At 38.8% G+C, this 10,627-nt stretch overlaps 1 protein-coding gene across 6 annotated transcripts in view; it reads right to left on the bottom strand.

Annotated features, from left to right (window-relative positions):
• The window catches only part of LOC138146452 (pulmonary surfactant-associated protein D-like), a 15,190-nt gene extending 12,369 nt beyond the window's left edge, over positions 1-2,821 (bottom strand). For 2 of the 6 annotated variants that reach the window (XM_069068377.1, XM_069068382.1), the window contains exon 1: positions 2,597-2,821. The gene's annotated coding sequence lies outside the window, so the exon portion shown is untranslated. Of the gene's footprint in view, positions 1-1,140; positions 1,185-2,596 lie in introns of all 6 variants that reach the window. The other 4 variants (XM_069068379.1, XM_069068378.1, XM_069068380.1 and 1 more) reach the window with 4 other exon arrangements.
• Positions 2,822-10,627: the final 7,806 nt, after the last annotated feature.

Here is a 10,627-nt window from a genome sequence, read left to right as displayed (position 1 = left end):
TCTCTCTCTCTCTCTCTCTCTCTCTGTCTCTCTCTCTCTCTCTCTCTAATCTCTCTGTATGTCTATCTGCCTAACTATTTGATCTGTCTCTGTCCTGTCTATCTAGATTATAATACATAAGTTGTCTATCCAACTTCGTATCACCATCTAAACAATACATAGTCTTCATCTACTTATTTTTTTCTGTGTAGATAATTAGACTAAACTTCTGAGTGATCATGGATCTCATTTATGAGGTTTTGCAGTTTCTAGGCCTTGATACAAATAGAATAATGACTGACTGCAAAAAGAAGCAGGTAGAGGACCTCTTCATCTTTAATAATACTTACATTATTATTTCCTAATGTGGGAACTGATACTTAGTACAATTAAGTGACTTACCTTAAAGTCACTAGGTGAGTTTATAGCAAAGCTAAAATTAGAAAGCACATTTCCTTGTTCCCAGTCTAGAGTTCTCCCTGTTATTATGTGCTGCCATACTTGAATATGATGTCCATCAATTTCTTAATCTAATATAAGGAACACACATGTAGAGGATGGTGATGTGGGAGCATTCAGTCTTGTAGGGGATTATTGGATTACAGTGGGTCATAAATTTAGAGTATGAAGGGACCTTAGAGGTCATTGAATCATCAACCCCACTATTCTCATTTAGAGGAAACTGAGGCCTAGAGAGATTAATGATTTTTCCTGAGTTATAGAACTAGCAAATAAATATCTGAATGAGAATTTAACCCAGGTCTTTCTAATTTCAAGCCTAACACTCTATTTATTTCTACATGTATGTGAAATCACACACACAAGATTATAGATATATGGCATATATGTATACATATTCCATATGTCAATATGGAATATCACAGAGTGGAATAAAAAATTCTATAAAGCTCTTTGCAATTTCCTAAAGGTAAAACAGACATATCTATATACTCTATAGACATAGCTATATGTCTTGGGCATTATGTATATATATGTATATATATGCATGTGCATTTGTGTATATATATATATATATGCGTGTGTGTGTGTATCTGTATGTCTACCCACTATCTAACTAGTCATATATCTTGGATATACACTGCAAAGAAATCATGATCTGGGTTCAGGACTGAACACAAAGAGGAGAATGGTCTGGATTACCTTTGGGAAATAGCCAATTTCTCTTAATAATCATAAACTTCTTCCTGAAACAAAGACACATCTTTAAAAAAAAACACCAACATTCTTCCAGTTCTTCCAGTGATCTTGTGTGATCATGAGTCCTGGAATACTATAGCCTCTGAATAACTGAAGTTGAATATCACCCAAAGGGGCAATGGAAGCCTGTCTTGTGGAAATCTATAGGCTAAAGGATAAAGAGGTAATACAGGAAAAAGAATGTAAACAAATGTCCTTGAAGAAGAAAGACCTTAGCAAGAGAACTTGGCAAGACACTCAGTATACTGGGTAGACTTCCTCCCCAAACCTCTTGAAAACTTAAAAAGATACACAAAGGACAGGTAGACATGACTTGGCCATAAGCTGCATCTCTGGAGGGAAAATAAATATTGATGAGATCTCATAAATGCATTATCTTAGTTGTTCCTCAAACAATTCATTGAAGTACGTGAGGAAACTGAGGCCCAGGAAAATTAAGTGACTGACTCACAATCACACAACTCACAAGGGATGAAATTGAATTTGAACACAGATCTCTCTGTTCTCCCAATTTAGCACTCTATCATGGGCTTAGAGCAGTCAGCCTCTAAAACCCTGGGATCTTATTATTTCTCATCTTCTTCTACCCGGTCTTTGAGATTTGGTATTTTTGCTAATGCAACATTGAATATAATGTTAAAATAGAAATTCTTTGCCAGTAGTTATAGTTTTCTTTCTCCCATTCATTATTCAAGGAACTGTGTTCAGTATCTTAGCTGTTTCCAACCAACATTCAGGGCTTTCTGACCTAATATCTACTGACTTGAGGACATATTTTAATTAACACAGGTTTAACTTGATTCTATGGGATGATTTGGCTACTTTCTCTATGGAAGGTCATCTGGGGAAGGGTGTCTCCATGACAGGTTTTTATTCCCTAGAAGAACTTGAAAAACATCAGGAAACTGAGACAGAGAGGGGGCTGAGAGAGGTATAGCATCCAGGGTAAAAGTTTCTGTCTGTTCTTTTGACTGGTGGACCACAGCATAGATATTAGACTATAAGTCTAATGTGAGTATGTTTCAAGTATATATAGTGATAATAATAATATCTAACATTTACATATAACCCTAAATTTTATAGAACACTTCACAAATATCTCATTTGGTCTTCACAGCAACCCTAAAAATTGGGTGCTATTATTATCCCCATTTTACAAATAAGGGAAACTGAGACTGACGGAGGTTAAACCTGCCCAGAGTCACATAACTAGCAAACCTCTGAGACAGAATTTGAATTAAGGTCCACTGGACTCCCAGTCCAGCATACTATCCACTGTGCTGCCTTAGGTTCCTTCAGGTCTCCAACTGAATTCCACCCACCCTAGAAAGCAAATTCCACATGTACTAAATTAGTGATCCCTAAGCTATAAAAATGGGAGGCAGAAGGTAGTACTCACTCACTTGTGCCTCCTGGACCAAGCAAGGGGATCAAAACCAAAGATGGATCTGTGAATCCTTACTTCCACCAACTACCCTGAGCCTAGAGGATCCAGAAGCCAGGTTGGGGAAGCCAGGCAGTAGGGTGATGGACAGAGAGCTGAAGAAAAGAGTGGGGAATGGGACACAAGGATATTAAACTCCTCCAGTTTCCCAGGAAGGCTCACAAAACAGGTTTTAAGAGAGGCTTTATTTTAATTTATATTCTGTCTCTTGACCTTAACTTTCATTGCCCAACCTTTCTGATAACTTACCTCAAGGAAGTTGTAAGGTTTATTTTTTTTTATTAACACGCCCATTTTCAACATAGCAAGTATGTCTTATGAAGCTTGAGTAAGCAAGGTTTTAAAGGAAGTCATTACAGAGCAGGCTCATAAAAGTTTTGTGAGGGAACAGGTATTGCAAACTCCTGGGTCTTCTGAAAAGTTTTCTAACACCCTGATCATCAGGGCTGCCCCAGTTCAATATTAAATGCAAGAATGACTTTCATTGGGTTTAGGATTCCTCTCACACCACTCCCCTCATTCAGGTTACTCAACCAAGGGTGACTTCAGGAAGTGAAAAGGTGATATAATTATGTAATCTTAGAAGAAGGAAAGCTTATCTTAGATTCATTTCACAATCTGAGAAAAGTTTCATTTCACTTCATTCCAATTAGATGAATGTTTCTAAGTACTTTCTGTATGTAGAATAGTATTTGGACATTGGAGAAATAAAAAGTTTTTAAAGAGGAAGTCTTAGCTGTTTGGCTGCGAGTCAAGGAATAAATGTGGCAGTCTGCAAAGAATTAAAATTTATGGTCATCCTATGTGCAGCAGAGAGGTACATGGTGAGGGTGTGTTGCCTGCAACACCTTACAAATGAGGAATTAAGTGGGAGAAGCAGAGTAAAGGGTATCACAAAGGAAATGTCTGACTAGAAAAAATTGTGGGGCAAACATGGAGCAACTGAGTTATAACTGACAGATTGTCATGCACTCCATTGGTGTCCATGTGATTGGAAGGAAAGTCCCTATCATGTTGGCTGGATTCTTTGTGGATGGTTTATGGGAGAATATTGACATGAGTCATACAGGATTGACAGGCACAGGTAGGTTGCAATGTCCATGACTAAAGGTTATATATATGCATTGACAAAATCACAGATCCTTTGGAATATCAATGAAGACATCAATTTTGCTCTCACGGAATTTTCTGTTGGTGTTTGGTCACTTCAGTTGTATGTTCCTCTTTGTCACCTCCTCTGGACATGCTTAGGTTTGACAATGTCCATCTTTAAATACTGGCCCTAGAACTGATTCTAATACTCCGGATGTGGCATGATAAGGGATTTTTAGCCATGGTTCTGGGAACCCTGCCTTAAGATTGCATTGGTTTGCTTTGTCTACTGTTACACTACAGATTCAAATTGAGCTCATAGTCCACTAAAAGTCCCAGTTTTTCCCCAACACACACATATCCCATGTTGTACTTCTAAAGGTAGTTCTTTAAAACCAAGTGAAAAACTTCATATTTATCCCCATTAAATTTTTATTCTTGACCAGGCTGGGGTTGAACTAGATAGCCTTTAAACTGCATTCTAGCTCTGAAGTTCTGTGATTCAGAACCTGAATCTAGGTTGTTGTTTTTGAAATTTATTGTGTCATAAATTTAGAACTAAAAATAGTTTTAGAGATAATTTAATGAAATTCTTCTTTTTACAGATAAGGAAACTGAGTTGCAGAGCGGTTAGATTACTTGCCCAATGTCACACAAGTAAAAAGTGGCATAATTGAATTTTAAACTCAGCTACTCTGACTCCAAGAATTCTCTTTCAAATACCCCATGCTGTTTTCCAACCTCTATCCATTGTTTCTATTTCTTCCCTTTGGGCAGATTAAGTATAATTCTTCCTTTGCAAGATCACTGAAGATAGCTATCATGTGAGCCAGAATTCTTCCTTTTTCCAGGCTAAGGATTTTCAATTCCTTCAATTTTGTTTTTAGCATGTTCTCTAGCTACCTCTCCATTTTTGTCACCATACTCTCTATATACTCAAGCTTGACAATTTCCATCTTAAAATGTTTCTCCTATAACAGAATTCAATACTCCAGATGAGATATTGTCAGGACAGAGCCATTGGGATTATCATCTCTCCAAGGTGACCTGGACTTTTTTTTCCCCCAGTGTTGTATTTATCCTATTATAAAATGCCAAGATGATCACTCCTCAAGTTTCTATTTCTCAATAAAGAGGTATTTTTTGCATTGAAATTTCAAGAGAAATAAAATTTCTCTTTTATTCATAGATTCTTTGGGGTTCTTGTAGTACCATCTAAGCTTTTTTCAAAGTATTCTTTAGTAATTTTTTTATTTGGAGGATGATTCACAAGAGGGTGGAGTGGAAGATCATGACCTTGATTTCTGTCTCCAGTTTTCATCGAGGCAATACCCTCCTATGTTCTTATGGGCTTTGATTTTTCTGGTATTTTAGTAGTGCTTCTTAATACCCCATTCATGGCTAAATGCTGAAACCACAATATTCCCATTCTGATTCTCAAAAAATATTTCTATGTAGTGCTGGATCTGCTCAACTTACAACCTGTTTCAGTCCCTATGGGATGGCTACACTATCATCCATCCCTCTATCTTCCTTCCTAAAACCAAACATTCTAAATTTGGGGGGTTCCTGGTTGATGAGTTCCATGTTTGTTACCTTGTGTCTCCTTCATAGGAATGTTCTTATTCTGGGTGCTTGTCAGCTCTTTGCAGAAGAATGATTAACTCATGACTATCGTACATATAAGCCTCACCCTAGAACTTGTCCTTCAAAGAAAAGCAGATGGGTTTGGGATATATGGAGAACAGACTTGGGGGGACAGGGCTAGGTGGTGCAGTGAATAGAGCACCAGCCCTGGAGTCAGGAGAACCTGAGTTCACACCTGGCCTCAGACACTTAACACATAAACTAGCGTGTGTGAACTTGGGCAAGTCACTTAACCCCAAAAAGCAAAAAAAAAAAAAAAAAAAGAACAGACGGGTCTTTGGGAGGATGTTTGAGGATACTGAACTGAAAGTATTGCTACTCCCAAGGCTCTTGGGTTCAGACTCCTGGGCATACCTAACAAAATTTGACGGTAGATGGTGGGTAAAGTGGTGATAGTCTGGCACATGCTGCATTCTGCCTTTCCCTCAGGCTTCAGTCTCCCTTGCTGCTTCAGCTAGGCTGGCATGCTGACCCCCTGGGTGACAGTTGGTGTGAATGGTTTGTCCCCTTTCCATAGGAATTACTTTCCCAAATGACGACTGGACTGAAAGCAAGGATGCTGGTTGGGGGGTGGGATGCTACCACTCCCTAGGCTCCTATTCCAACCTGTCTGTTGGTACCGTGTTTCCCCGATAATAAGACCTATCCCGAAAATAAGCCCTCCCCTTACTGTGTAAGATTACTCTAAAATAAGCCCTCCCCCGAAAAATAAGCCCTATTGAGATTGCTACTGTAGTGAAGGTGATCCCCTGCGCTACACGCTACATTACGGTACCCTCTGTATGCACCGTCCCCTCCTTCCCCCCCCCCCAGTGAAACGCACACTCCGAGCTGCATCCAATCAGAGCTGCAGCAGTGAGCGCGTCATCCTGTTCTTCCCCAGTGATTTGCTTATTGAATAAAGGTACATTTTTTGGTTCACATTTACCTGTTTATTAAAATTGCTGTCAATGTTCATTAAAATAAGCCCTCCCCTGAAAATAAGCCCTCTGGTGTTTTTCTGTCCAAAAGAATTAATAAGACAGTGTCTTATTATCGGGGAAACACGGTAGCACTTGGTCAGTAGTTGTTAATATGATTACATTATTGTCTAATATATACATATATATATCTTCTCAATAAGAATAATATGAAATCTTTTATTAAAAGCTTTGCTAAAATGTAGTTAAACTATATCCATAGCATTCTCTTTATCTACTGGTTTAATAATCAGTAAAAAAAAAAAAAAGAAAAGAAATTAAGTTAGTCTGGTACAAGAAGTTCTTGGGTATTTATAATCTCTTATGTTACTAGATATTTATAATAATCCTTTAATGATCCATTCTAGAATTTTTCTAGGCATCAGAGTCAAACGCACTGATCCCTAGTTTCCAGACTCTATATTCATTTTTTAAAACTAGGATATTGTCTCTTCTCCAATTTTATGTTTTTTTTCATGAAATTTCAAATATCCCTGATAGCACATCTACCAATTTTTTTTAGGATCTGAGGATATGGCCAAGTGACTTGAATTAAGTAAGGACAGTTAGGTGCTCTCTTATCATCATCTCCTTACATATCTTGGGTGTTCAGGGAGGACTTGTTACTCGGTATGAGGGCTTTCTGAATGCTTTTCAGAGCTGCTCATCCATCTTTGGTGTCCATCTTTTACCCAATTCTCATCTGTGTCTCCAAGAAGCTGTAGCATGCACAGCAAAATCACACACAGGGATAGGCTAAACTGGGTTGGTCAGTGAGTAGAGAGAATTTTTTCCCCAAGCATATGAAGACTTCCCCTGGTAGAATGTATACATGAGAACAGTTTGATCCAGTGGCCATGAAAGTGGCAGAAGCAGGCCCTTGGAGTGTGGTCAGACATCGAGGATACCGTGGTCAACCTCTGCATCATGGACCATAGCCAGTTGTCCTGACTTTTGTCTTGTCACTTGCTTTGATGAATCTGGAAGAGAGTGAGGCTGATAACTTTGTGCAATTCTGCTTCAATTAAATCCAATTCATGGGCAAGTCAAAATATCACACCATGACGTCCTTGGTACTCCTTGAAAATGAAGGATGAGCAACTTATCAACTCTCCATTAGCCATTTTGTTCTGTAATCTCCAACATAAAGATCATTCTCCTTGGCAGAGAAAATAAAGAAATAAAATGAGAATTAATCCTATGCCTTTGCCTTGGCCATCCCCCCTGATTGGAATATACTTTCCCTTTAACTCCATCTCACTCATCTTTTCTTCCTTTAAGCTATAGCCCAGACACCATCTTTGACTAAATGAAGCCTTCCATGACCCTCTACCTGTTAGTGCCCAAATCACTTAATATTTAATGACTTTTGTATAAACCTATATCTATTAACTTTATATTCATGCTGTGTATATTTTATATGAGCTCGTTTATTGTCTCCTTTGTACTCATATCCCTTTTGCCTAGGACAGTGTCCAGTACTTAGAAAATGCATAATAAATCCTACTTGATCGATTCCTTTTCTTTATTGTAAACTCCAGAAGGAAATGATTTCTTACCTCCTGTTACCATCATTTTCACCCCTTGGCAACCAATTTCTCCATGTTAGTGAGAATCACATCTGAAACATAATTTCTCCTTGTTGTCTCCTTCACTTTGAACAGGATAAGTTATCACTAAGGCAAGTCAAAAAGTGATTAGCTGCTCTGGCAGAGAGCAAACTCAAAACAGATATCTGGATAATTGAAGCCCCTCATCACTATTATAAGCCTCTATGTCTGACTTATGATTTATTTCATAAACACCTTATTTTTTACCTTTTTGTCCCTGTGGTCTATATTCTACTCCAATGACAAAAATCATTTCTATTTTTTCTGTTCTTTGACTTTCATCCTGATATTCTCTATCATGTTTCCCTGCTCTAATAACTGGATTTCATTACATGAGTATACCTGCTTAATATATACTACAACCTCTATTACTTCCCCTGTTTATTCTGAATACTGTATGCAGATTCAAAGTCATAGTTCAGGCATAACTTTCTTCATGTCTAGTTCCAGTGATATCTATGAATTCAATTTTGATCCTTTAAGATTTTTACTTCCTCTTGTGTATAGACACTTGAGGCATGATTTTTACTGCAGACTCCTCATGTCTCCCATTTTTGTCTCCTGTGAATTTATGGATCTTCAAACTACCTCAATTTACTAATCTCTAAAATGGGGGAGGAAGAGAGGAATTGGATCCATTGACTTTTAAGTCACCTTCTGCCCTGTGATTCTAGGATTATTTGGGTCTCTTTGCTGTCACCTGTTAATGAAGTGCCACTTCCTGCCCCCCTTACTTGACCAGGACATTAGGAACAGGCATAAATGGGGTGTTTGTGGCTCATGGTTTGGGGGTTGGAAGGAGTCAAATGGAAGTGGAAAATGGGTGAACTAAAAATGAAACTACACTGGAGATAGTGGTCACTGAGGATTGTATTTATTTCCACAGTACATTTTGATAGCTTGCTTTTTTTTAAGCAATTGGCATTAAGTAACTTGCTCAAGGTTACACAGGCAGTTATTTCCGGGTGTGGTGCTAAGTATCTGAGCCTGGATTTGATCCCTAGGTCATCCCGACACTGGAGCTGGTGCTCTTACTTGCTGAGCCCCCTGGCTGCCCCTAAGCAATTGTGGTTAAGTAACTTGCTCAAGGTTACATGGCCAGTTATTTCTGAGTGTGGTGGTAAGTATCTGAGCCTGGATTCCCTCCCAGGTCATCCCGACTCTGGGACAGGTGCTCTTATTCACTGTGCTACCTGGCCGCCCTGATAGCTTGCTTAACCAAGGGCACCAAATGGGAAATAAACAATCCATTTTCATTCCTGCCATGTTCAAGAAGTTAATGCAATCAGCTTTCTAACTGAGGGTGGTTCCTTGAGCTCAGAGTAATGTAGCACCCTCTCTCAGAAAGGAGTTGTGGAAGTCTTATATCAGAGAAAAGTCAATGTCCTTGGGACACTGGAAAATCTCCCTGAAAAATCCTGGAAAGAAATCCCAGAATCTTGGAGTAGGAAATCTTCTAAGTAGTCCTATCCAGCCTCACACCCAGAACCATAGACAGCAGAAGTGGAGGGGACATTGGTACTCCTGAGGCAGTGTGAAATGTGGACAGTACTGGACTGCATGTCAAGGGAAACCTGGGTTTTAATTCTACCTTGTATACTTATTAATTTTGTGACTAAGGAATCATAGAATCACATATTTCTAAGTGGAAAAAAGTTTGGAGGTCATATATCAACTCATTTGCTTTACAGATGAGGAAACTGAGGCTCCTAGAAGTCAAATGGCTTATCCTGAATAAAGTAGATATTGAAAGACTTGGAGGAAACAGGAGAAGATTACTCAAGGTCATGATACAAATGCCCTGGCAAAGTTTTCACTTCCACTCTAGGATGTGGAAATTGCAGATTTTGTGGGGTGAAAGTGGGAGACAAGTATGAGTTCTTTCTAGGTCTCTGATTATTGTTTGATGTTTAGAAAGTAGGAATGGAAAGTCAGTGTTTATGTAGAAGGTGTTTCTTCCCCCAAATATGAGCATCTGTTTTTTATTTGTATTCTCTTGCCTAGCACAATGCCTAACACATAGAAGAAGCCTAATAAATACTTATTGATTGACTGTCTGATCTAAAGTTTCAAGTTAGGGTCAGTTTCAATGGTCAGTAAGGCCCTCTTATGCTGATCTTCCATAGTCCCATCTTTTTTTTTAATTAATGAACAAGTCTACGCGGGTTTCTTTTTTGTTGCTGTTGTTTTCTCCCCAGGTATCTCACACCAGCATCAAAGTGACTACTAATTCTGGAAGGCTGTACCAGCTGAAGGCAAGTTCTGGTGAGTCCTACCCTGTGTGAGAGCCATGGATGGACAATATATCTGTCTTCCAAGGAGCAACCTAGGCTGGTTAGAAAGACTCTTCACCAGAAGGATGAACCCAAGTGACGAATTTTGTTTGGGCTAAAGCACCTTTTAAAGATACCTAAATCTATAATGGAGTAGAAAGATTGAGGTTTTCATTGTCAGAAGGAGTGAAATTCACCTTTGATCTGAAGCAGCTACATACACAGCACCATGGGGACTGCAAAAGCTGGAAATATGATCTTTGCCCCACAAGGGGCTTATTGCCTAGACAGAGGAATAAACATGATTTAGAACTCATTAAATGCTAAAGAAGTAGCTCCTGATTAAAATTGTTATGGGAGATCTAATCAGAGTGGGCTACTTTAGTTGTAGATCAGAGGAGGTTG

Source organism: Petaurus breviceps, unplaced genomic scaffold, assembly GCF_028583685.1.
Source record: "Petaurus breviceps papuanus isolate PSGF00001 unplaced genomic scaffold, PetGlider_PUasm1.0 90762, whole genome shotgun sequence".
NCBI lineage: Eukaryota > Metazoa > Chordata > Mammalia > Diprotodontia > Petauridae > Petaurus > Petaurus breviceps.
This window is presented reverse-complemented; position numbering and strand designations above follow the sequence as displayed.